The sequence below is a fragment of the Protopterus annectens genome, chromosome 12.part0 (assembly GCF_019279795.1).
Source record: "Protopterus annectens isolate FY-2018-M chromosome 12.part0, PAN1.0, whole genome shotgun sequence".
NCBI lineage: Eukaryota > Metazoa > Chordata > Ceratodontiformes > Protopteridae > Protopterus > Protopterus annectens.
The window spans coordinates 890,059,012-890,084,335 of record NC_056746.1 but is presented as its reverse complement, the minus strand read 5'-3'; the positions used below and the strand labels follow the sequence as shown (position 1 = coordinate 890,084,335).

Here is a 25,324-nt window from a genome sequence, read left to right as displayed (position 1 = left end):
GCACCAAACATTCCACATCATCCTCAGTAAAGCTCCTGGTTGAACAAGAAGAGGAGCAAGACAGGGATCTTGGCCTGGACAAAAGGGGGGATGGTATTCTGAAAGGCACAGGATCATAGGTTGGAGAGTACCTGGTCCGAGGAAGAGACATGATAGGCTTACAGGCACTCTTTTTTGGATGTGATACCAAAGGATCCAGCCATCTTTATCAGATGACTCCAGAGCCAAAGATACAGGATCAGACTTGTCAGTAGTCAGCACCGATGGCCTGGAAAGATCTTTATCGACATGCCTTGAAATTTCTGCCTTAGGCTCCAAGTTATCCAACTGAGCCCAGGAAGGCCCCTTCTTGCCCTTTTGACCAGATTTCACAAACAGGGAAGGAGGACTAGATTAAGCAGACTTAGATTTAGAAGCCAGTTTTACTGGAGAAGCAGAAATGGCCTCTTCAAAGGTAGAGGAAAGGATCCCTTTTAAGACAAGGTTATTCCTTCTTTCAAACAACGCATAGTGGTTGAAAGAATGGCAAATAGCGCAGGTCTCCTGTTAGTGTAGAGGCCCTAAGCAATACATGCATAAGTTGTGAGAAACACTGAGTGGGATTTTATACCCACATTTGAAGGACTTTTTAAAGCAAGCAGGCTTGTGTTTGTCCGACATTACAAGAAGTCATGCAATTAAAGGCGGAATAAAGTTAGAAGGTTTTTTTTAAATAGAAAAAGTCAGAGGGAGGGTAAACGGTTTACTATCATTTGTGCGAACGACATTCTGTTAGCAGTAATGCTGCCGAACATCAGAATGTCGTTAGCAAAATGACAAGTCTATTGGATAGTCGAAGACATGTGCAAATGCATTAGTGCATTCGCATAAGTGTGTCCGACTATATGTACGGGATCGTGGTACAGTGGGGAATGGAAATTCATCCATATCCCCACTGTAGTGCGTCCCAGAGTTGGACTATATTAGTAGCAGGGGGTGTGGTGGGGTGCAGGAGGGCTTGCCCTCCCCTGCAAAACCATGATGTGTCGTATAGGAGTTTGATTTACATTAGTTCCTATACGGCTATCATGTCACATTTTCAGAGACAATGTCGACTCAAATGTGTCGATCATTTGGGGCAACATTGTGCACGCTCGAAATGTTTGTTTTTTATTTAGAACGGCAAATATTTTGCCGTTCGAACTAACGATAGTAAACTGGGTAAACTACTAACAAAAGTAGTCAAGGCTACCTAAAAAATTAAGGGAAGAGGGAAAAAAACTAACTAAAAAAACTGGACACAGTTATAGGGGGGAGAGAGACAAGTAACCTAATAAGCAGCAGTTACCAATGAAATAACATTTTTAGACCAAGGGGAAAAGCAGGTCAACAATAAGACACTGAATGTTGTGAAGGAATAAGAAAAAGGTAGTAATTTAAAGAATACGACCCGATGACCCAAGAGCTCGAAGGAAGGACCACGTCTTTCGCGAAATGGCAAATGAGATCTAATAGAGCAGGTAACGATGCATTGTGGGTAAGAGGAGTGTCCAAGAGCTTCTTTGGTTGCCACAAGCTTAGTAACAGCAGAGTCGGATCCGATGATCGGATCCATAACCAGTCTGTGAGAAGGAGATGAAAAAACTGACAATATCAGATTGAATGTTATCAGCACAGGCAGAAAACTTAGAAGATATGCAAATAAATATAAAGGAAAAGTACAAAATAATCAATTCATCGATGAGCCAATAAAGTTTTATGGAGAAGGTACAGTTGTGTACACAAACCATAAATGTAGATGTTCGAGTGTATTCACTGTTGCAGTCATCACATTTGGGTTATCTACTTGCAGTAGCCCTCAGTCGGCCTGATTAATGAAGTCTTGTGTCCTGCGTCAGTTGCTGTCCCTTCTTCCATGACATCAGGTCGTCAGGGGTATAAAACATGCAGCCAATGCCATTACATCAGTTTTTCTTGCCCCAGATTTCAGGTGCCCCCCTAATGGGAAGTAATTAAATCTATAAATAAACAAGGTTATACCTCAAACAAAAAAGCAAATACACCAAAAAGCTTTTGAGCAAAGTAGAGTAGAGGTATAGCCAAAATAAGAAAGGGGGCTGGAGGGAGAGTAACCAGGACTGCAACAGTGAATACACTCAAACATCTACATTTATAAGTTTACACAACTGTACTATGTTCTTCGTGGTTCACTGTTGCAGTCATTACATTTGGGTAGATTCCCAAAGCTAAGGATGGGCGGAGGAATTTAGATAGCATTAGGACTAGCTATAAGACCCTGCAAGACTGCAGTAGCAAAGCCAGCTCTGGATTTAGAGTAAATTGGCAGATGGTAATGCTTGGTGAAAGTATGTACTGAACTCCAGTTAGCAGCTTCTAGGATGTCCCTGGTAGGGACACCTCTGAGAAAGGCTGTAGAGGTAGATGCAGCCCTGGTTGAGTGGGGTCTGATCCCCCTGTGGGATAGGTTTTCCATGGTGCTTGTAGCAGAAATGAATGCAATGGCCTATCCATTTAGAAATGGTTTGCTTTGAAATAGCCTTCCCCTCTGCCCCTGCAGCAAATGCCACCAGCAGTTGGTCAGATTTCCTTTGCGGTTTAGTCCTGTCCAAGTAGAATCTAAGTTGTCTGTGCACGTCTAAGGAGTGCAATATCCCGTTTCCCTTTGTTCTGTGGGTTAGGAAAGAAGGTTGGCAAATGAATGGACTGATTAAGGGCCACACTGGATACCACCTTGGGCATGAAGGAGGGATTGGTCCTGAGGGGCACCCTGTCCGCATGAAAGATGATGAATGGCTCCACTGCCATGAGGGCCTGTAATTCAGATACCCTTCTTGCTGAAGTGATTGCTAAAAGGAAAGTTGTTTTCCAAGAGAGGAATTTTAAATCTGCAGTGGCAGCTGGCTCGAAAGGAGGAAGGGTGAGCTTTTCCAATACAAAGTTAAGGTCCCAGGCTGGAGTTGGGGCTCTCCTGGGTGGTCATAGATTTTTGGCCACTCTGAGGAGCTGCTTAAGCAGTGGATGAGAGAAGACGGGAGGTTCTGTGTTATAATGAGCTGAAATGGTTGAGGAGTGAATTTTTATGGAGGACAAAGACAGGCTCTTGTGAAGCATCTCAGTTAAGTAGTGTAAAATCTGAGGTAAATTGGGCACTGCTGTGCTCATCCCTTGAGATTGGTTCCAGGCACTGAATCTTTTCCATTTTTCACCATAAGATTTTCTAGTACTAGGCCTCATTGGCTCTAAAATGATATCCATCACTGGTTTACTGAGGGATGGTAAAGGAGAGATTAGGTAATTAGCCAGGCTGCTAGGTTCAGTGTATGAAGCTGAGGGTGCAGAATCTGGTTCTCCTGCTGAGACAACAGGGTAGGAGTCTGGGGCAGGTGCTATGGGGCCAACAGTGACACACTGAGCAAGAGGGGGTACACCAGTACTGGCGTGGCCAGTCTGGTGCAATCAAAATCGTCTTTGGTGTGTCTTGTTTGATCTTTAGTAGTACTTTGGAGAGCAGAGGCAGAGGAAGAAAGGCATAAATTGATAGGTCTTTCCAGCTGAAGGACAGAGCATACACTTTCCAAGCTTGTTTGTGGGGAGTCCTTGTGCAAAATTTGTCCAATTGATAGTTCTCGGGGGAGGCAAACAGGTCTATATCTGGGCTCCCCCCTTTTGCTTGTCAACATGTTGAAAATCATTGGTTCCAGCTTCCACTCGTGTGGGTCAATGAGGTTTCTGCTTAGTTCGTCTGCCAGTGTATTTAGTTTTCCTGGCAGGAATTGAGCGTGTAGATGCACTTGGTAGCTCAGGGCTGTGTTCCACAATGCCATGGCAGAGCACAGCATTCTGTACAGCTAACATTTCTTTTTGATTGATATGAAAGTGCATTTGACTTGGGTTCCATTTGCCCTGAATGCACTTCCCTGCCAGGTGAGCCCACTATGCATAATCTGATGCGTCTGTTAGGGTTTGGGTGGCAGGGGGTGGTGTGAATTGTAGTCCCTTGTTTTGGTGGCAGGCCTCTGCCCACCAAAGAAACTCTAGGCGTAGGCAAGGTATGATAAGAAACATTGCTTCCATTGTAGTTTCCTCATATGCAGTCTTGCATATGGAATTAGAAGAATGCAGGAGGCCATGAAACTCAAGGCTTGTAGTATTTGCCTTGCACAGAGTAGGGTTTTTGTGGCCACTTGTTTGAAGTAGGTTGTCAAATTAATCTGTTTCTTAGGCGTGAGGAAAGCAATCTGGGAAGTTGTATTAAAGCTTGCTCCCAGGAATATGATTTGTTGACAGGTACCAGTTGTGATTTATTTTCATTTATGGTGTACCCCAGACAAGTTAACACCCTTTGTACAAAGGCAAGATAATTTAAAAGTATGCCCTGGCTTTCTGCCTGAATTAAACAATCGTCCAGGTATGGGTATATTTGAATATTTCTTTGCCTGCAAAATGCAATGACTGGAGCTAGGCACTTTGTGAATACCCTGGGTCGCAGTAGATAAGCCAAAGGGCAGTGCAGAGAACTGGTCGTGATTGTAGCCTGCTTTGAAGCGTAGGTATCTTCTGCAAGATTCCCTGATTGGGATGTGCAGGTATGCTTCCTTTAAATCCAATGTTACCATCCAGGCATTATTTCCTAGCATAGGAAGCAACTGGTAAAGAGTCAGCATCTTGAATTTTGGAATCACCAAAAAGGTATTTAGAATAGACAGGTCCAGAATAGGACGCCATGAATAGTCTTTTCTGGGTACCAGGAAATGTCTCGAGTAGAAACCTTGTCCTTTTTCCTCTTCTGGTACAGTTTGAATAGCCTTTATGTTTAAAAGAGAGAGTATTTGCTTTTGAGTCTCTGCCCACTGATTTGGGGGTAGATCTGGCCAACCATTTGACGTTGGTAATGTGTGGAAATGAAATCTGTATCCTTGGGACACTATAATTAAAACGCATTTGTCCTGGGTAATGAGTTCCCAGTTTTTGGCCTGCAGACCAATCTTGCCCCCTAAAGGAGCATTCAGTTGAGAAGTGCTTGAAAGTTTTAAAATCAAGTCACTGAGACAGTTTTCCATGGGGGGAGTCTTACTACTCCCAGATTTGGAAGAGGAAGCCCCCCGCTGCTTATTCTTGTGCGTACCCTGGGACTGAAACCTGGGATTTCTGCTGTGTCTGGGTTTGAAGTGAGAAGGCCTGGAAGGAGCCAGAAAAGACCAATTCTTACAGGGCCAATGTCTACTAAATCTTGGAGGCTGAACTTGTAATAAATATTTAACAGTTTGCATAGATTTAGCTTTATCTTCCATCTTTTTAAGAACTTCCTCAGCGCTGTTGCCAAATAGGCGGTCCTGGTTTAAGGGAGCATCCAACAGTTTAGCTTTAACATGATCAGGCAAAGATTGCTCCTTAAGCCAAACATGCCTTCTGAGTACAGACCCAGTGACAGCAGCCCTGCAAGAGGCCTCTAAAGAATCAAATCCACATTGCAAAGTATGTTTTCCAACCTGTTCAGCAGAGTGCATTAAATCCTGAAATTCCTTATTTTCAGCACAATCAGGAATCAACATAATTTTCTGTTTAAGCAATCCAATAATATGTTGTTGATACTTTAACATATGAAACTGACAGTTTAAGGCCCTAATGGCCAAGGATGCAGAAGTGTAAACCTTCTTACCCCATCTATCCAGAGTCCTGGAGTCTCTATCAGAAGGGGTAGGGTTTTTGGCAGTTGAGGCCTTAATGCCCTTGGGTCCCTGTGAAATAGACTCTGGATCCGCAATAGGATTTTTAAAAAGCAACTTGAGAATCAGGAACTCTGTAATATCTGTTGGTTTTCTGGGAGTAGGAGGCAAAGAATCAGGGCCCAAACTAGATTCCAAAAAGGCATCAACAACAATGTCTAGTACAAGAGGTATAGCTAAAGGCCTATGCTGAGGCAAGAGTAAGAAATCCCTAAGCCTCTTTTTCGAATCGAAAAAGTCCTGGCTTTCCCAGTGGAAATGCTCCCTTAGAGTGTGCAAAGTTTCACCAAAAGAAAAATCCTCTGGAGGGGAAGCAGAGGGAATAGAGTCCTCTGCATCAGAATCCTCATAAGTAGATAAGGGTAAATCCAGATCATCAGAAAAATCAGAATCCTTGTCAGAAGATTCATAAACAATTTCAGTCCTAGGTCTCTTAGAAGAGGGTGGATGGCTTCCCCTGATTAAAGTTACAAGATCTTCAGCCATTCTTATTTGTTTTTTAGGCATAGAGGCCTGAGCTGAGCATGCCTGGGCATCGGTTTTCTAGGCATGGTGTGAGGTTCAGGCCTTAAAGAAGGAGGCGTTGGTTTAGTATGCAAGTCCATAGGCCTGAATACACCCCCGGAAGCCGGTGCCTGCACAGCGGCTCCGAACCCATCCAAGGTAGAGACATCCACAGGTTCCACAGTTGAAGCATCTCGTGGCATACCAGACTCCAAATGGGTCTCAGTAGAGACCTGTGAATCAGAAGTAGCAGGTATCAGGAGCTGCGAAAGTACCTCACTGAGTACCAGCGAACTGACGACTGGCTTAGGAGAAGCGTTGTCGGAAGCTTTGGACCTAGGCGGCCTGTCTCTGTCTTTATCTTTGCATTTTTTTCGGAATTCCGGTAGTTGGATGGCTTACAGACGACATCTCTGGATAATTGAACTGAGAACCGAAATATTCAGAGGCGATAATATACCGATGACAGATACTGCGTCGATTAAATAAAGCACAAAACCGACAGCAAGGTATGTTGTGGTCAGGGCCTAGGCAAAGAATACAGTACGAATGAAAATTTTTGTGAGGTATTTGTTTTCCACTAGAAATGCAATTATTAACTTTTACTGACCGGTAAGGAGCAAGAAAAAGTTTCCCCAACGGGGTACTTAGCTTTAGTTGAAGACTTCGGTTCTGAAACTCGAAAACGAAAATTTCAGGAGTTTTAATTGAAGATTTCGGTTCTGAAACTCAAAAACGAAAATTTCAGGAGTCGACGACCGGCACTTGCAAACTGCTTATGCTTCGGGGACCCCACGGCAAGAAAGACTGATGTAATGGTGTCGGCTGCATGTTTTACACCCCGGACGACCTGACGTCATGGAAGAAGGGACAGCAACCGACGCAGGACCCAAGACTTTGTTAATCAGGCTGACTGAGGGCTACTGCAAGCAGATAACCCAAATGTGATGCCTGCAACAGTGAAACACGAAGAACATCTGGGAAACAGCAAAAGGAATACAAACACCACCAAAAAAGCAGAAACAGACACATTTTGGACAAACATCTATGAAGACCCTGTGGATCATAACAAAGATCCTGAAAAGAAAAGTTCAAATGTGCAGGATATGAAATGGGATGAAGTAATAGCCACAGAAATTGAAAAAAAAAAAAATTAAGAAAATCTAACTGGAAAACTCCAGGCCCAAATGGAGTACCTAACTTCTGGCTAAAAGTATTAATATCTTTCCAATAAGATTCAGCCCAGAGTAAGAAAGTACAGTAGTGTACACTTAACATAAATGTAGATGTTTGAATGTATTCACTGTTGCAGTCATTACACTTGGGTTATCTGCCTGGAGGTAACCCTCAGTTGGCCCGAATACCAGAGACTTAGTATTTCTGCGTCGGTTGCTGTCACTCCAACCAAGACTGACTTCAGGTCGTCAGTGGTATAAATACAGGCAGCCAACACCATTACATCAGTTTTTCTTGCCCAAATGTCAGGAGCCACCCAATAGGGAGCTAAGCTATGGTGGGAAAATCACCACCAGTAAAAAGTAAATACCTATACCCAGAAGGGAGAGTAATATGCACAGAGATGAGAGAGAAGGGGGCTGGAGGGAGGGAAACCAGGACTTCAACAGTGAATACACTCGAACATCTACATTTATGTTATGTAAGTGTACACAACTGTACTATGTTCTTTGTTGGGTTGATTCCCAAAGCTGAAGAAAGGGTGGAGGCAGTCAAGAAGAGGTTGGGCTGGCTAGTATGCCCTGCAGGACTGCTGTTGCAAAACCCACCCTGGATTTGGAAAATATAAGCAGGTGGTAATGCTTGGTCAATGTGTGCATAGAACTCCAGGTAGCAGCTTCCAGAATGTCCCTGGTAGGGACTCCCCTGAGGAATGCTGTAGAGGTGGAAGTTGCCCTAGTGGAATGTGTTCAGACTCCCTGAGGGGTTGGTTTCCCATGGTGTTTATAGCAGAAATGGATAGTGTGCTATCCATTTGGAAATTGTCTGTTTTGAAATGGCCTTGCCCTCTGCCCCTGGTGCAAAACTGAGTAGTAACTGGTCAGATTTCCTGAAGGGCTTAGTCCTAATCAAGGCAGAATCTGAGCTGTCTGTGCACGTCCAAGGAGTGCAGGATCCTTTCCCCTTTATTTTGAGGATTAGGAAAGAATGTTGGCAAATGGATAGATTGACTGAGAGCCACACTTGACACCACTTTAGGCAAGAAGGAAGGATTAGTCCTGAGGGAGACCCCGTCAGCATGAAAAATAATGAAGGGTTCCACAGCCATGAGTGCTTGTAGCCCAGACACTCTTCTAGCTGAAGTGATGGCCAGAAGCAAGGCTGTTTTCCGAGAGAGGAATTTTAACTCTGCTGACGCTGCAGAGTCAAAGGGGGGCAGGTAGCGTGAGCTTTTCCTGTACAAAGTTAAGGTCCAAAGCAGGGGTGGGTGCTGTTCGTGGTGGCCTCAAGTTGTTTGCCCCTCTCAGAAACTGTTTGCTGAGAGGGTGAGAGAAGAGAGGTGGCTCAGTGTTGTAATGAGCCGAGATGGTAGAGGCATAGATTTTAATGGAGGAGAAGAATAGACCACTGTGGAGTAGATGTGTTAGGTAATCCAGGATTAGAGGTACGAAGGGCAGTGCTGTGTCCTCTCCTTTAGATTGAATCCAGGAACAATACCTTTTCCACTTATCCACGTAGGATTTCCATGTACTGGGTCTTCTGGCTTCCAGTATGACATCCAGCACCTGCTTGCTTAGGCTGGTCACTGGGGGAGAATTCAAGGAATAAGCCAGGCTGCAAGAATCAGGGTTTGCAGTTGCGGATGCAAGATCTGTTCCCCCTGTTGAGTGAGGCGGGTCGGGCTCTGGGGTAGGTGCCAGGGTGGCACCAGTGACAGGCTGCGCAGCAGTGAGTAACAGTGCTGGCGTAGCCAGTCTGGGGCAATCAGGATTGTCCTTGGTCTGTCCTATCTTATTTTGAGCAATATTCTGGAGAGAAGGGGCAGAGGGGGAAATCCTTAGATCAAGAGGTTTACCCACTGGAAGAAGAGGGCATCCACTTTCCAGGCCCTGCTGTGGTGTCCTGGTGCAGAATTTGCTGAGCTGGTGATTGCAGAGGGAGGCAAAGAGGTCCACCTCTGGGGTCCCCCATTTCTGAGTCAGAAGGCTGAAGGTGCTGGGCTCTAACTGCCACTCATGTGGGTCTAAGAGATTTCTGCTCAAGTCGTCTACCAGTAAGTTTTGTTTGCCTGGCAGGAATTGAGCTTGCAGACTGACCTGCATGTCCAGGGCCATGTCCCACAGGGCCACGGCTAGCCTGCAGAGTGGGTAAGACTGGGTTCCCTCTGCTTGTTGATGTACCACAACTGTGGTGTTCTGTTTTTATTAGCAGGGGTCTTGGTGAGAGTAGGAATCTGAAAGCTGTTAAAGCATGCTGGACAGCTAGCATCTATTTTTGGTTGATGTGCAGATGAATTTGACTTGGGCTCCAGTGGCCCTGAATGCACTTGTCGTCCAGGTATGCCCCCCAGGCATAGTCTGATGCATCTGTGGTTAGGGTCTGAGCGGAGTGGCATTGAGTAAAGGGAAGTCCCTTGTTGTGGTTGCATGCTGCTGCCCACCAAAGAAACTCTGTCCTTAGACAAGGTATGCTAAAAATGACAGTTTCTAGGTCCTGAAAATGTTGGCATCAACGACATTTTAAGTACCAATCAAGTTTCCTCATATGCAGTCTGGCATATGGAATTAGTAGAATGCAAGAGACCATGAACCCTAGGGCCTGCAGGATTTTCCTTGCAGACAGCTGGGTTCTGGTGGGCATTTGAGTGAAGCAGCCTGTCAGATAAGCTTGTTTTTCTGGAGTAAGGAATGCCATCTGGGATGCTATGTCTAAGCTTGCTCCCAGGAATACAATCTTTTGAGTGGGGACTAGTTTTGATTTCTTTTTGTTGATGGTGTACTCTAGGGAGGTTAGAAGGTTCTTTACAAATGTCAGGTGCTGCAACAGCATTTCCTGTCTGTCTGAATCAGGCAGTCGTCCAAGTAAGGGTAACTTTGAATTTTTCTCTGTCTGCAGTAGGCAAAGGCTGGAGCCAGGCATTTTGTGACTATTCTAGGAGCAGTGGATAAGCCAAAGGGAAGTGCAGAGAAAGTATAGTTGTGTACACTTACCATAAATGTAGATGTTCGAGTGTATTCACTGTTGCAGTCATCACATTTGGGTTATCTGCCTGCAGGTAGCCCTCAGCCAGCCTGAATACCAGAGTCTTGGGATTTCTGCATCGGATGCTGTCGCTTCTTCCATAACGTCAGGTCGTCAGGGGTATAAAACATGCAGCCGACACCATTACATCAGTTTTTCTTGCCCCAGATGTCAGGTGCCCCCAAAAGAGGAAGCAATTACATGGTATGGAATACCCCCAGCAAAAAAACAAATACCAATGATATAAGATATGCCAGACAAAAAGGATAGGAAAGAAATCAAGGGATGTCAGTGGCTGGAGGGAGGGTAACCAAGGACTGCAACAGTGAATAGACTCGAACATCTACATTTATGATAACTGTACACAACTGTACTATGTTCTTCGTGTTTCACTGTTGCAGTCATCACATTTGGGTTGATTCCCAAAGCTGAGGAAGGGTGGAGGTAGTTATGAAGCATTAGGGCTAGCAATCAGGCCCTGTAAGACTGCTGTGGCAAATCCAGCTCTGGATTTAGAAAATATAGGCAAGTGGTAGTGCTTGGTGAATGTGTACAGAGCTCCAAGTTGCAGCTTCCAGGATATCCCTGGTAGGGGCTCCCCTGTAGATGTAGCCCTAGTGGAATGAGTTCTGATCCCCTGTGGGGTGGGTTTCCCATGGTGCTTGTAGCAGAAATGGATGCAGTGTGCTATCCATTTAGAAATGGTTTGCTTTAAAATGGCCATGCCCTCTGCCCCTGCAGCAAAGCTGACTAGCAGCTGGTCAGATTTTCTGAAAGGTTTAGTCCTGTCAGGGTAGAACCTAAGCTGCCTGTGCACGTCCAGGGAATGCAGGATCCTTTCCCCCTTATTCTGAGGATTAGGAAAAAGGTTGGCAAATGGATGGACTGGTTTAAAGCCACACTAGACACCACCTTGGGCATAAAGGATGGGTTAGTCCAGAGGGAAACCCTACCTGCATGGAAGTTAATGAAAGGTTCCCACTGCCATAAGGGCCTGCAATTCAGACACTGTTCTTGCTGAAGTGATGGCTAGAAATAAAGCTATTTTCCATGAGAGGAATTTTAACTCTGCTGTGGCTGCAGATTCAAAGGGCGGAAGTGTGAGCTTTTCTAATACAAAGTTAAGGTCCAAGGCTGGAGTGGGAGCTCCCCTGGGGGGTATTATATTTTTTGGCTCCTCTCAGGAACTGTTTTACCAGAGGATGAGAGAAGAGGGGTGGCTCAGTATTATAATGAGCTGAGATGGCAGAGGCATGAATCTTAATTGAAGAGAAGGATAGGCCTTTGTGGAACATTTCTGTTGAGTAATCTAGTATATGAGGTAAGCTGGGCACAGTTGTGCCCATTCCCTTAAACTGGCTCCAGGAACAGTATCTTTTCCAATTTTCCGAATAGGATTTTCTAGTACTAGGCCTCCTTGCCTCAAGAATGACATCCAGCACCTGCTTACTGAGGTTTGCTAGTGTTGAATTCAGGGGATTAGCCAGGCTGCAAGGTTCAGGGTCTGTAGCTGAGGGTGCAGAATCTGGCCTGCCTGCTGGGACAGCAGGGAAGGAGTCTGAGGCAGGTGCCATGGTTGTAGTGCTGTCATACTGCGCAAAAGAGGGTACCAGTGCTGGCATGGCCAGTCTGGCGCAATCTGGATTGCCCTTGGCTTGTCCAGTTTGATTTTTAGTAGAACCTTCGAGAGGAGTGGCAGAGGGGAAAAGGCATAGACTGAGGGGCTTTCCCAGGTGAAGGACAGGACATCCACTTTCCAAGCTCGGCTGAGGGGAGTACTGGTGCAATAGTTGCTCAACTGATAGTTCTGAGGGGAAGCAAAAAGGTCTACCTCTGGTGCCCCCCCACCTGTGTTCCTCAAAAGCATGAATATTTTGGGTTCCCGTTTCCACTCATGTGGATCCATGAGATTTCTGCTTAAGTCGTCTGCCAGTGAATTTAGTTTGTCTGGCAGGAATTGAGCTAGTAAGTGCACTTGGTTGCTCAAGGCTGTGTTCCACAGAGCCATGGCTAGTCTGCAGAGTGGGTAGGAATGGGTTCCCCCTGCTTGTTTATGTACCACATAACTGTGGTGTTGTCTCTTTACCAATAGTTGTCCTGGAAGAATAAGGCCCTTGAAGGCTGTCGGAGCATTCTGCACAGCTAACATTTCTTTTTGATTGATATGCAGGTGCATTTGCTTTGAGTTCCATTTGCCCTGAATCCACTGCCCTGCCATGTGAGCCCCCGTGCATAGTCTGATGCGTCTGTTAGGGTTTGGGCGGCAGGGGGTAGAATGAAGCAGAGTCCCTTGTGGTGGCTGCAGACCTCTGCCCACCAAAGGAACTCTGTCCTTAGGCAAGGAATGATAGGAATCAATGTTTCCAGGTCCTGAGAATCTTGACAGCAGAGACTTTTTAGGTACCAATGAAGTTTCCTCATATGCAGTCTTGCATATGGAACTAGAATGCAAGAGGCCATGAACCCGAGGGCTTGCAGTATTTTTCTTGCAGATAGCCGGGTTTTGGTGGCCAGTAGACTGAAATAGTTTGCCAAAAAAATTGTTTCTCTGGAGTGAGGAATGCCACCTGGGAAGTCGTGTTCAAGCTTGCTCCCAGGAATACAATCCGTTGGCAGGGTACCAGTTGTGATTTATTTTCGTTGATGGTGTACCCCAGTGAAATGAGAAGTCTCTTTACAAATGCCAGGTGCTGAAGTAGCAAATTCCTGACTGTCCATCTGAATCAGGCAATTATCCAAGTATGGGTAAATTTGAATTCCTCTCCGCCTGCAATATGCAATGGCTGGAGCTAGGCACTTTGTGAATACCCTGGGTGCAGTAGATAAGCCAAAGGGAAGTGTAGAGACCTGATAGTGCATAGAGCCTGCTCTGAAGCGTAGGTATTTTCTGCAACATTCCATTATGGGAATGAGCAGATAAGCTTCTTTTAAATCTAGGGTTACTAGCCAGGAGTCCTTGGCTAACATAGGAAGCAACTGTTGGGAGAGCTAACATTTTGAATTTTGGAACCATCAAAAAGGTGTTGAGAAGAGACAGATCCAGGATAGGACGCCAAAAGTTTTCTTTTCTGGGGACCAGAAACAGTCTGGAGTAAAAACCTTGCCCCCTTTGTTCTGCTGGGACAGGCTGAATAGCCTTGATACGGAGAAGAGAAAGTACTTGCTTTTGGACCTCTGCCCACTGGTTTAGTGGTAGGTCTGGCCATTCACTTATGGATGGGAGTGAGTGGAATTGGAATCTGTATCCATGGGAAACAATGTTTAAGACCAATTTGTCTTGGGTAATGTATTGCCAATTTCTGGCATGCAGTGCAAGTTTTCCTCCTAAAGGTGCAAGTACTTGGAAGAGTTGAGGATAAGTCATTGTGCAATTTTATCAAAGGAAGGAGGCTTACTACTGCCTGTTTTGGACATGGGAGCACTCCATGGCTTAGATCTGTGCAAAGCCTGAGACAGAAGTCTTAGTGGTCTGCTGTCCCTGGGTTTGGACTGAGAAGGCCTGGAAGGGACTGGAAAAGACCATTTTTTTGAAGGCCAATGCCTAGTGAATCTAGGTTGCTGTACTTGTAAGAAATCCTTAACAGTTTGCATAGATTTAGCTTTCTCTTCCATTCTTTTGAGGACTACTACTGCTTTATTACCAAACAGACGCTCTTGATTTAATGGTTCATACAGTAATTATGCTTTGACATGATCTGGCAAGTTTTGTTCCTTAAGCTAAGCATGTCTTCTAAGAAAGTACAGTTTTGTACCTACAATAAATGTAGATGTTCGAGTGCTAATACAGCTGCAGTCATAACAGATGGGTTCTCCTGCCGTCAGGCGGGTCCTCGGTCGGCAGAATTCCAAAGTCTAGGTCCGGCGTCGGTTGTCGTCGCTTCTTCCCTGACGTCAATGCGACAGGGGTATAAAGGAACCAGCCGACGCCATTTTCTTCAGTTTTTCTTGCCTCAGATGTCAGGTGCCCCCAGAAGGAAGGCAATAATAAATTAGTGTGATAATGCAGTGCTATATAATCAAAATACAGTAGTTGCAAGCAAATACATCATAAATGAAAACCCCAATCAGGTTGTATGAGGATGTGTTAGCCTAGAGGCCTGTCCCAAGAGGGGAAGGAGGGAGGGAAACCTGGACTGCAGCTGTATTAGCACTCGAACATCTACATTTATGGTAGGTACAAAACTGTACTATGTTCATCGTGCATACAGCTGCAGTCATAACAGATGGGTAGAATCCCAAAGCTAAGAAAGGTGTGGTAGGCACTAGTTGGAACTAGGAGGAGCCAGAATGCCCTGCAAGACTGCAGTGGCAAAGCCTGCTCTAGATTTGGAGTATAATGGTAGGTTGTAGTGCTTGGAGAAGGTATGCACAGAACTCCAAGTGGCTGCTTCCAAAATATCCTTGGTAGGAACTCCTCTGAGGAAGGCTGCAGAGGTGGCTGTGGCCCTGGTGGAATGAGTTCTAATGCCTGTAGGAACAGTTTTGCCATGAAAGGAATAGCAAAAACGTATGCAGTGGGCTATCCATTTTGAGATTGTCTGTTTGGAAATTGGCTTCCCTTGAGCTCCTACCGCATAGGCCACAAAGAGCTGTTCTGATTTTCTGAAGGGCTTTGTTCTATCCAAATAATAACGCAGCTGCCTGTGGATGTCCAAGGAATGTAGTAATCTCTCCCCTTTGTTTTGAGGATTAGGATAAAAGGTAGGTAAATGTATGGCCTGATTTAAAGCTACCCTGGATACCACTTTAGGCATAAAGGACGGGTTGGTTCGTAAGGAAGCTGTCCTGATGGAAGATGATAAAAGGCTGGACAGCCATGAGAGCCTGTAGTTCTGAAACTCTACGAGCTGAGGTGATAGCCAGAAGGAAAGCTGTTTTCCAGGACAAATATTGCAAATCTGATGAGGCAGCTGGCTCAAAAGGAGGCAAGGTAAATTTTTCCAGAATGAAATTAAGATCCCAAGCCGGTATTGGTTGTTTCCTTGGAGGCCTAAAATTCTTAGCCCCTCTGAGGAACTGTCTTAAGAGAGGGTGAGAGAATAAAGGTGGATCAGTGTTGTATTCTGCCGAAATGGCTGAGGCATGTATTTTGATGGAGGAGAAAGAAAGTCCACTGCTTAGCAGTTCAGCCAAATATTGTAGTATTTGAGGTAAATTCAGTTTTCCAGGATCCTGCCCCTTTTTCTCATTCCAGACACAAATACGTTTCCATTTTGCGGAGTAAGCTTTTCTAGTTGATGGCCCTTCTGGCCTCCAAAATGACATCCTGCACCTCCTTGGAGAGTAGGGCCTGTTGAGATGCTAAGGAATCTTCCATGCGGCTAGATTGAGTGTTTTTAGCTGGCTGTGAAGAGTTTTGTAACTGTGCTGAGTCAGAAGAAGAGGCATTAGAGGCAGGGTCCATGGAGGGGAATGCGTCAGGCTCCTCAGGAGTGGGTACCAGTGTTGCCTTGGCCAGTCCGGAGCAATGAGAATCATCTTTGGTCTGTCTGCTTTGGTCTTTAATAGAACTTTGGGCAACAGAGGAAGAGGAGGGAAGGCATAAACTGTCATTGATGTCCAACTGAAAGAAAGAGCGTCCACTCTCCAGGCCTTTGGATGGAAGATCCTTGAGCAGAATTTTGTTAATTGGTGATTTTTGTGGGAGGCAAAGAGATCTATGTCTGGCCTTCCCCATTCTTGGATTATTTCTGTAAAAACTTTTGGATGCAATTTCCATTCATGTGGATCTGCCATATTCCTGCTTAGGTTGTCTGCCAGCGTGTTTTCCTTGCCTGGCAAGTACTGTGCTTGTAGTTCCATTTGTAAGTCCATGGCCATGTTCCAAAGTGACATGGCCAGTCTGCATAGGGGGTAAGAATGTGTTCCTCCCTGTTTGCTTATGTACCACATAACTGTGGTGTTGCCCATTCTTATCAATACTTGACCTGGTTGTAGAAGGTCCTTGAAAGCTATAATAGCATTTATTACTGCTAGCATTTCTTTTTGATTGATGTGAAGGTGCTTTTCTTTTTGGGACCATTTGCCCTGAATGCACCAATCTGTCATGTGCGCCCCCCAGGCGTAGTCCGAGGCGTCTGTTGTGATGACTTGATTTGCTTGAGGCTTGCTGAATGGAAGACCTGTGTTTGATTGACATGCTTGAGCCCACCACAGAAATTCTTTTTGCAGACAGGGAATTAGTGGTATTATTGTTTCCAAACTGTGGCTGTGCTGAGACCATATGTTTTTCAGGTACCATTGTAGTTTCCTCATGTGCAGCTTTGCACATGGGATTAGTAAGATGCAAGATGCCATGAATCCCAGAGCCTGCAGGATTTTCCTTGCAGTCAGCCTGGTGCAATTTGCTAGTGTTCTGAAATATTGTATTAGTTGCCCCTGCTTCTCTGGCGTGAGATAGGCCATCTGGGTGTTTGTGTCCAAATTGGCACCCAGGAAAATTATCTTCCGAGAGGGTATTAGCCTTGATTTCTTTTTGTTGACTGTGTATCCCAGAGATTTCAATAACATTATTACATAAGCCAGATGTTTCAGAAGAATATGCTTGCTGTCCGCTTGGATCAGGCAGTCGTCCAAATAGGGGTATATTTGTATCCCTTGAAGTCTGCAGTAGGCAATTACTGATGCCAGGCATTTCGTGAATACTCTGGGCACAGCAGGTAAGCCAAAGGGCAATGCACATAATTGATAATGGGTTGAACCTGCAAGAAATCTGAGGTACCTTCTGCAATTTTGTCTGATTGGGACATGCAGGTATGCCTCCTTGAGGTCCAATGTTACCAGCCAAGACTCCTTGCCCAGCATGGGAAGAAGTTGCTGTAGAGTGAGCATCTTGAATTTTGGTACGAGTAGAAATGTGTTTAGTATGGACAGATCCAAAATAGGTCTCCAATCTTTTCCCTTCCTTGGCACCAGAAATAGCCTGGAATAAAAACCTTGACCTTGCTCGTGCGTAGGTACCTCTTGAATAGCTTTCATGTTTATGAGATCTGTAATCTGCTTTTGTGCCTCTGCCCTTTGATTGTGTGGCAGGTTTGGCATGCCTCTCATTTTTGGAAGGGTGTGAAAATGGAATTTGTAGCCTCTGTTTATAATGTCCAGGATCCATTTGTCCTTTGTGACAACATGCCAGTTTTTTGAAAATAATGCCAGCTTTCCTCCTAAGGGGGCTGTCATTTGAAACCTGGTTGGCATGCAAAGGGGAAAGTCATTGGGTTTGCTTTCTGAAAGATTGCGAGTTGTCCTCACCACCTCTTTGTGTAGGGGCTTGCCATTGTCTGCCTCTAAACGATCCTTGGGATTGTCCTCTGCCACTCGGGCGCCTGTATCTGCCTCTTTGGGGTCTGTCTGTGGCAGGAAAGGACCAGTTTTTGGCAGGCCAATTTCTACTAAAACGTGGGGGTTGAACCTGTAGAAATTCTTTCACAGTTTGCATTGATTTAGCCTTTTCCTCCATTTTCCTTAATACCTCCTCAGCATTAGCACCAAATAGTACATCCTTTTGAAGTGGGGCATCTAGTAATTTAGCTTTGACATGATCAGGCAAGGCTTGTTCCTTGAGCCAGGCATGCCTACGTATGACTGATCCTGTAACAGCAGCTCTACATGAGGCCTCTAGAGCATCAAAACCACACTGTAAGGTATGCTTACCCACTTGTTCTGCACTATGCATCAAATCCTGCAACTCCTTCAAGTCTGGTTGTTCAGGTTGTGACATTTTACTCTTCAATTGTGATAACAGAAACTGCTGGTATTTTAGCATATAAAACTGACAGTTTAAGGCCCTCATGGATAAGGTAGCTGAGGTATATACCTTTTTTCCCCACCTTTCTAAGGATCTGGAATCTCTCTCGGAGGGCAATGGATTTTTGGCAATGGAGGCCTTAACTCCCTTGGGGCCCTGTGAGATGGTTTCTGGGTCAGCAGCATGGCTTTTGTAAAGAAATTGGTGCGAGTCAGGAACCCTGTAGTACCTGTCAGGCTTAACTGGAGCTGGGGGTAGAGAGTCCGGCTTAAGGCAGGCCTCCGAGTAAACATCATCTAGTATGTCCAAGACAGGAGGTATAGCCAGAGGCCTATGCTGAGGTAACAAGAGAAATTCCCTGAGCCTTTTCTTTGAATGTGAATAATTCTGGCCTTCCCAGTGGAAGTGTTCCCTTAAGGTATGTAAAGTTTCCCCAAATGAGTAATCCTCAGGGGGGGATACAGAAGGGATGGACTCCTCCGCATCAGAGTCTTCAAAAAGGGAGTAAGAATGTTCCTCAGTGCTCTGAAATAATGGAGCCCTGGTCAGAGGAGGGGGAATCTTCCTCCACTCTGGGCCTTTTGTCCGGTGGGGGCTGAGAACCTCTGATTAGAGTAATTAAATCCTCAGCCATTTTAAGCATCTGTTTCTTAGGCATGGGGCCTGTAGATGGGCCCTGTGCAGGTGGTCTCTTCGGGTGCAAGGATGCTTTAGATTTTGTGAAAGCCTTGATGGAGAAAGAAGAGGAAGGTCTGAAGACACCTTGAGTGAAGGTGGACCTGTCCACATTCTGAGTTTCAACGCCAAGAGTGGCTTCGGTATCTGTAGTCGGGGTGTGGGCCGAGGAGCCTGCGACCTCGGGTACAGGAGACACTGTCAAAGAAGTGTTGTCGGTAATCAGGGGCTGCGTAGGCGCCTCACTGAGAACCAGACCACGTGTAGTCGGCTTTGGCGTGGTGTCGGTCCTTGTCTCTGCGTTTTTTTAGACAAAACCGGAGTCTGAGTATCCGACGTCATAGTATAGTTAAATGCTTTCCCAAAATAATGCTGGGCGAACTCCGCCCGACGCTTAATAGTGCGTTTGTTGAATGTAGCACAAAAGCGACAGCCCGAGACGTCGTGGTCTGGGCCTAAACAAGGTATACAGAGGGAATGGAAATCCTTATGCGGTATTTGCTTCCCACAAGAAATACAATTATTAACTTTGTCTGACATCGGTCTGAGGCAAGAAAAGTTTCCCCAACGGGGTACTTAGCTTTTAAGAAGAGTTCGGTTTCCAAATTTCGTTATTTCAGGAGCTGGCCGACCGGCACTTGCGAACTGCTTCTGCTTCGGGCACCGCGCGGCAAGAAACACTGAAGAAAATGGCGTCATCTGGTTCCTTTATACCCCTGTCGCATTGACGTCGGGGAAGAAGTGACGAAAACCGACGCCGGACCTAGACTTTGGAATTCGGCCGACCGAGGACCCGCCTGACGGCAGGAGAACCCATCTGTTATGACTGCAGCTGTACGCACGATGAACATCAGACCCAGTGACAGCAGCCCTGCAAGATGCTTCTAAAGCATCAAACCCACATTGCAAAGTATGTTTACCAACTTGGTTAGCAGAATGCTTCAACGCTTGTAAATCTTTGTGTTCTTCACAATCAGGAATCAACAACATTTTTTGTTTAATTAGCTCCATAAAATGCTTTAACATATGAATCTGGCAATCTAAAGCCCTAATGGCAAGCATAGCAGAGGTGTAAAACTTTTTTCCCCATCTATATAATGTCCTGGAATCCCTGTCCGAAGGGGTAGGATTTTTGGCAGTTGGCAGCCTTAATGCCTTTAGGACCCTGGTAAATGGTCTCTGGATCTGCAGTAGGATTCCTAAAAGTGAATTTGTGAGAGTCAGGCACTCTATAGTACCTGTCAGGTTTCCTGGGAGCTGGAGGCAAGGTATCAGGGGTAAGGCTGGATTTCCAGGAAGACATCACCTACAATTTCCAGTACAGGAGGGATAGCTAGAGGCCTGTGCTGAGGCAAGTTCAAAAATTCCTTGAGTCTCTCTTTGGACTGGGAGTAGTCCTGGCTCTCCCAGCAGAAATGTTCTCAAAGGCTGTGCAGGGTTTCACCAAAGGAAAAATCCTCTGCAGGGGAAGCAGAGGGAATGGAATCCTCTGCATCAGAATCCTCATAGGTAGATAAGAGTATATCTTGGAAATCAGAAGGATCACAGTAATCAGATTCCTGATCAGAAGAATCAGAAGGAAAATCAGTTCTGGGTCTTTTTGAGGGGGAAGGCTGACTTCCCTTAATTAAAGTAATGAGGTCCTCAGCCATTCTAATAATTTGTTTTTGTGGCATGTGGGCCTTAGAATGCGCTTTGGTCATCGGTTTCCTAGGCGTAGTGCGAACTTTAGGCCTGAGAAATTCGGTATATTTGGTTTGAAAGGAAGTCGTCGGTTTAATATGAAGATTGGAAGGCCTGAAAACACCCTCAGAAGCTGGTGCCTGCACAGCGGCTGCGGACCCATCCAAGGTAGAGACATCCTCAGGTTTCATAGTTGAAGAAGCATCTTGCGGCATACAGGACTCCGAATGGGTATCAGTAGTGGCCTGCGAATCTGTAGAAGTGGGTATCAGGGGCTGGGAAAGCGACTCACTGAGTACCGGCGGACTGGCGACTAGATTAATGGTAGCGTCATCGGCAGCCTTGGACCAATGCAGTCTGTCTCTGTCTTTATCCTTTCGGTTTTTTCGAAAGATCAGTAGTCATTATCGAAGACATTTCGGAGTATGGAGATCGACAGCATAAGAATTCAGCTACAAAAATAGCCCAACCACGAATAGCTTGGGCGTTGAACAAGGCACAAAACTGACAGTGAGGGACATCTTGGTCTGGGCCTAAACAGGTGACGCAGTAAGAATGAAAATCTCTGTGAGGTATTTGCTTTCCACAGGCAAGATTATTATTAATTTTTTTTTTTACATCGGTTAGAGCAAGAAAAAAGGATCCCCAAAGGGGTACTTATCTTTTAGAAGACTTCAGGTCTGAAACTCGAAAAATGAAAATTTCAGGAGTTGGCTGACTGGCACTTGTGAACTGCTTCTGCTTCGGGCACCGCGTGGCAAGATAGACTGATGTAATGACATCGGCTGCATGTTTTATACCACTGACGTCATGGAAGAAGCGACAGCATCAGACGCAGAAATCCCAAGACTCTGGTATTCAGGCCGGCTGAGGGCTACCTGCAGGCAGATAACCCAAATGTGATGACTGCAACAGTGAAACACGAAGAACATCTGATGATGCATAGATACTGTCCTGAAGCATAGGTATTTCCTGCATGAGTCCCTGATAGGGTGTGCGGATAGGCTTCTTTTAGGTCTAGGGTGGCTAACCAGGCATCTTTGGACAGCATAGGAAGCAGCTGCTGAAGGGTGAGCATTTTGAATTTTGGTAACAGAGGAAGGTGTTTAGAATGGAGAGATCTACGATTGGGCGCCAAGTGCCCTCTTTTATGGGTACCACTGCAGGAACAGGTTGAATTGCCCTTATGGAGAGAGCAGGGCTTGAACTTGGTTTTGTGCCTCTGCCCAATGGTTTGGAGGTAGATCTGGGAACCCTTTTGGGGTTGGCAGGGAGTGGAAGTAAAATTTGTACCCCTGGGATGCAATGTTGAGGACCCATCAGTCTTTAGTGATGGAAGTCCAGTTTTTTTGCATGATAGGCAAGTTTTCCTCCTAAGGGCACGAGCAGTTAGGGCAGAGGTGAGGAGGAGTCATTGTGAATTCTTTCCGTAAGGGAATGGCTTAGCACTCCCTGTTTTTGAAGTGGAGGCACTCCTTTGCTTAGATCTCTGCATACCCTGACACTGTAGTCTGGGGGGTTCTATTTCCCCTGGGTCTAGTTTGAGATGGCCTTGAGGGAGCTGGAAAGGACCAATGTTTCGAGGGGCAATGCCTACTAAATCTAGGAGGCTATACTTGCAAGAATTCTTTGACTGTCTGCATAGATTTAGCTTTTTCTTCCATCTTTTTAAGAACCACTTCTGCTTTGGTGCCAAACAGATTATCCTTGTTCAAAGAAGTGTCTAGTAATTTTGATTTGACATGGTCTGGCAAGGTCTGCTCCTTAAGCCGAGCATGCCTTCTCAGTACAGAACCAGTGACTGTTACCCTGCAAGATGCTTCTAGGGCGTCAAAGCCACATTGCAAAGTACGCTTGCTGACTTGGCTTGCAGAATGCATAAGCTTTTGTAATTCTTTATTTTCTGCACAGTCTGCAAAGGTAGTTAATTTTTGCTTCAGTTCCATAATATGTTGTTGGTACTTCAGCATGTGAAACTGGCAATTCAATGCCCTAATGGCGAGAGTTGCAGAGGTGTATACTTTTTTTTTTTTTTTTTTACCCCATCTGTCTAAAGCTCTGGAGTCCCTGTCCGAAGGGATGGGATTCTTAGCTGTAGTTGCTTAGATACCTTTAGGCCCCTGGGAGATTTACTCTGGGTCAGCAGTAGGATTTTTGAAAAGGAATTTGTGAGTCAGGAAAGTACAGTTGAGTACACTTAGCATAAATGTAGATGTTCGAGTGTATTCACTGTTGCAGTCATTACATTTGGGTAATCTGCTGGCAGGTTGCCCTCAGTTGGTCCGAATTCCAAAGTCTTGGGTCCTGCGTCGGTTGCTGTCTTCTCTTCCATGACGTCAGGTCGTCAGGGGCATAAAACATGCAGCCGACTCCATTTTCTTTAGTTTTTCTTGCCCCCGATGTCAGGAGCCCCCCAAAAGGTAGCAATATTCTAAATATATATATATATATATATATATATATATATATATATATATATGCATCAATATAAACTTTACCTACATCTACAAGCAAATACACCACATAGGTTGTAGAAGATAGAGAAGGAGAGATAAACTGTAGAATGACAGGGGGATGGCGGGAGGGTAACCTGGACTGCAACAGTGAATACACTCGAACATCTACATTTATGGTAAGTGTACACAACTGTACTATGTTCTTCGTGTTTCACTGCTGCAGTCATTACATTTGGGTACAATCCCAAAGCTATGATTGGGAGGCTGGAGCTAAACAGCATTAGGTGAGGCTATAAGGCCTTGCAGCACTGCAGTGGCAAAGCCTGCCCTGGACTTAAAGTAGAGAGGCAAATGGTAATGCTTTGTAAATGTGGAACAGAACACCAAGTAGCAGCCTCTAGAATGTCCTTGGTTGGTACACCTCTGAGAAAGGCTGCTGAAGTAGCTACAGTTCTGGTGGAATGAGACCGAATGCCCTTGGGCTCAGGTTTGCCATGGTGTAAATAACAGAAACGGATGCAATGGCTTATCCACTTTGAAACTGTCTGCTTTGAAATAGCCTTTTCTTCTGATCCTGCAGCATATGACACTGGTAATTGCTTAGTTTTTCTTAGAGCTTTAGTCCTGCTCAAGTAGTTGTCTGTGTACATCCAAGGAATGCAGAATTCTCTCCCCTTTGTTCTGCGGATTTGGATAAAATGTTGGCAGATGAACTGCTTGGTTAAGAGCCACACTGGAAACTACCTTAGGCATAAAAGTAGGATTTGTCCTCAGAGACGCACTGTCTGGGTAAAATATGATAAAAGGCTCTACAGCCATGACAGCCTGTAGCTCTGAAACTCTCCTTGCTGAAGTAATTGCTAGTATAGCAGAGCTGTCTTCCATGATGAGAACTTTATATCAGCGGTAGCAGCTGGTTCAAATGGAGGCAGGGTGAGTTTTTCCAACACATAATTGAGGTCCCATGCAGGTAATGGTGATCTTCCAGGAGGCCTTAAATTTTTGGCTCCTCTAAGATACTGCTTTAGTAAAGGATGAGAAAAGATTGGTGGCGCTGTGTTGTAATGAGCCGAAATGGCAGAGGCATGGATTTTGATTAATGAGAAAGATAGGCCCTTGTCAAGCATCTCAGTTAAGTATTGTAATATCTGAGGAATATGCGGTTCTGCTGTATCAGCTCCTTGTGCTTGATTCCAAGAACAGAATCTCTTCCATTTCTCAGCATAAGATTTTCTAGTACGAGGCCTTCTGGCTTCCAAAATGACATCCATCACAGCTTTACTGAGAGGTGTCTGTATGATTACAGGATTAGCCATACTGCCGGGTTCAGAGTCTGTAGTTGATTGTGCAGGTTCTGATTGTTTTGCTGGGACAGTAATTACGGTTTTTGAGACCAGGTCCAAGCTGGGTATTGAGACAAGTTCCTTAGGACTGGGTACCAGTATTGGCGGAGCCAGTCTGGGGCAATTAATATCTTTGGCTTCTTTTGTCTGACTTTTAGGAGGACCTTGGGTAGAACAGGCAGAGGAGGAAAGGCGTAAACTGATAGGTTTTTCCAACTGAAGGATAGGGCGTCCACTTTCCATGCTTGTCTGTGATAGGTCCTTGTGCAGAATCTTTTCAGTTGATAATTTTGAGAAGCAAATCGGTCTATGTCTGGGCTCCCCAATTTCTCTGCTATCATGATGACTTGTGGGTTTAGTTTCCACTCGTGAGGATCCATAAGGTATCTGCTTAAATCGTCTGCCAGTGTGTTATGTTTTCCTGGCAGGAATTGAGCTTGAAGATTTATTTGGTAGGTCAAAGCTGTGTCCCACAGTGCCATGGCTAATCTGCAAAGGAGGTATGAGTGTGTGCTCCCTTGCTTGTTTATATACCACATGACTGTGGTGTTGTCCATCTTTATCACAAGAGTGTCCTTGTTCGCTGCTTGAATGAGACAGTCGTCCAAGTAAGGATATATTTGAATACTTTTTTGTCTGCAAAATGCAATTACTGGTGCCAGGCACTTTGTAAAGACCCTGGGCGCAGTAGATAAGCCAAAGGGCAGTGCAGAGAATTGGTAATGCATTAAGCCAGCCTTGAATCTGAGGTATCTTCTGCACGACTGTCTTATTGGGACATGCAGGTATGCCTCTTTTAGGTCTAAAGTCACCAGCCAAGCATTCTTGCCCAGCATGGGCAGAAGCTGTTGCAAAGTGAGCATTTTGAATTTCGGAATGTCCAGGTATGTGTTCAAAATCAATAAATCCAGTATTGGCCGCCAGGCCTTGTCCTTTCTGGGTACCAAGAACAGTCTTGAGTAAAAACCTTGTCCTTCTTCCTGTTCTGGTACTATC

At 45.2% G+C, this 25,324-nt stretch overlaps 1 protein-coding gene and 1 long non-coding RNA gene across 2 annotated transcripts in view; both read right to left on the bottom strand.

Moving 5' to 3' along the window:
• LOC122816858 (nuclear receptor coactivator 3-like) overlaps positions 1–25,324 on the bottom strand; it is a 557,677-nt gene that overhangs the window by 163,622 nt on the left and 368,731 nt on the right. The gene's annotated exons all lie outside the window — the stretch shown is intronic.
• Positions 13,098–25,030, bottom strand: LOC122816859. The gene is made up of 3 exons (XR_006367110.1): positions 24,895–25,030; positions 13,588–13,590; positions 13,098–13,117 (listed from the first exon to the last, which is right to left on the bottom strand). It is a non-coding gene; the product is annotated as an uncharacterized LOC122816859 (long non-coding RNA).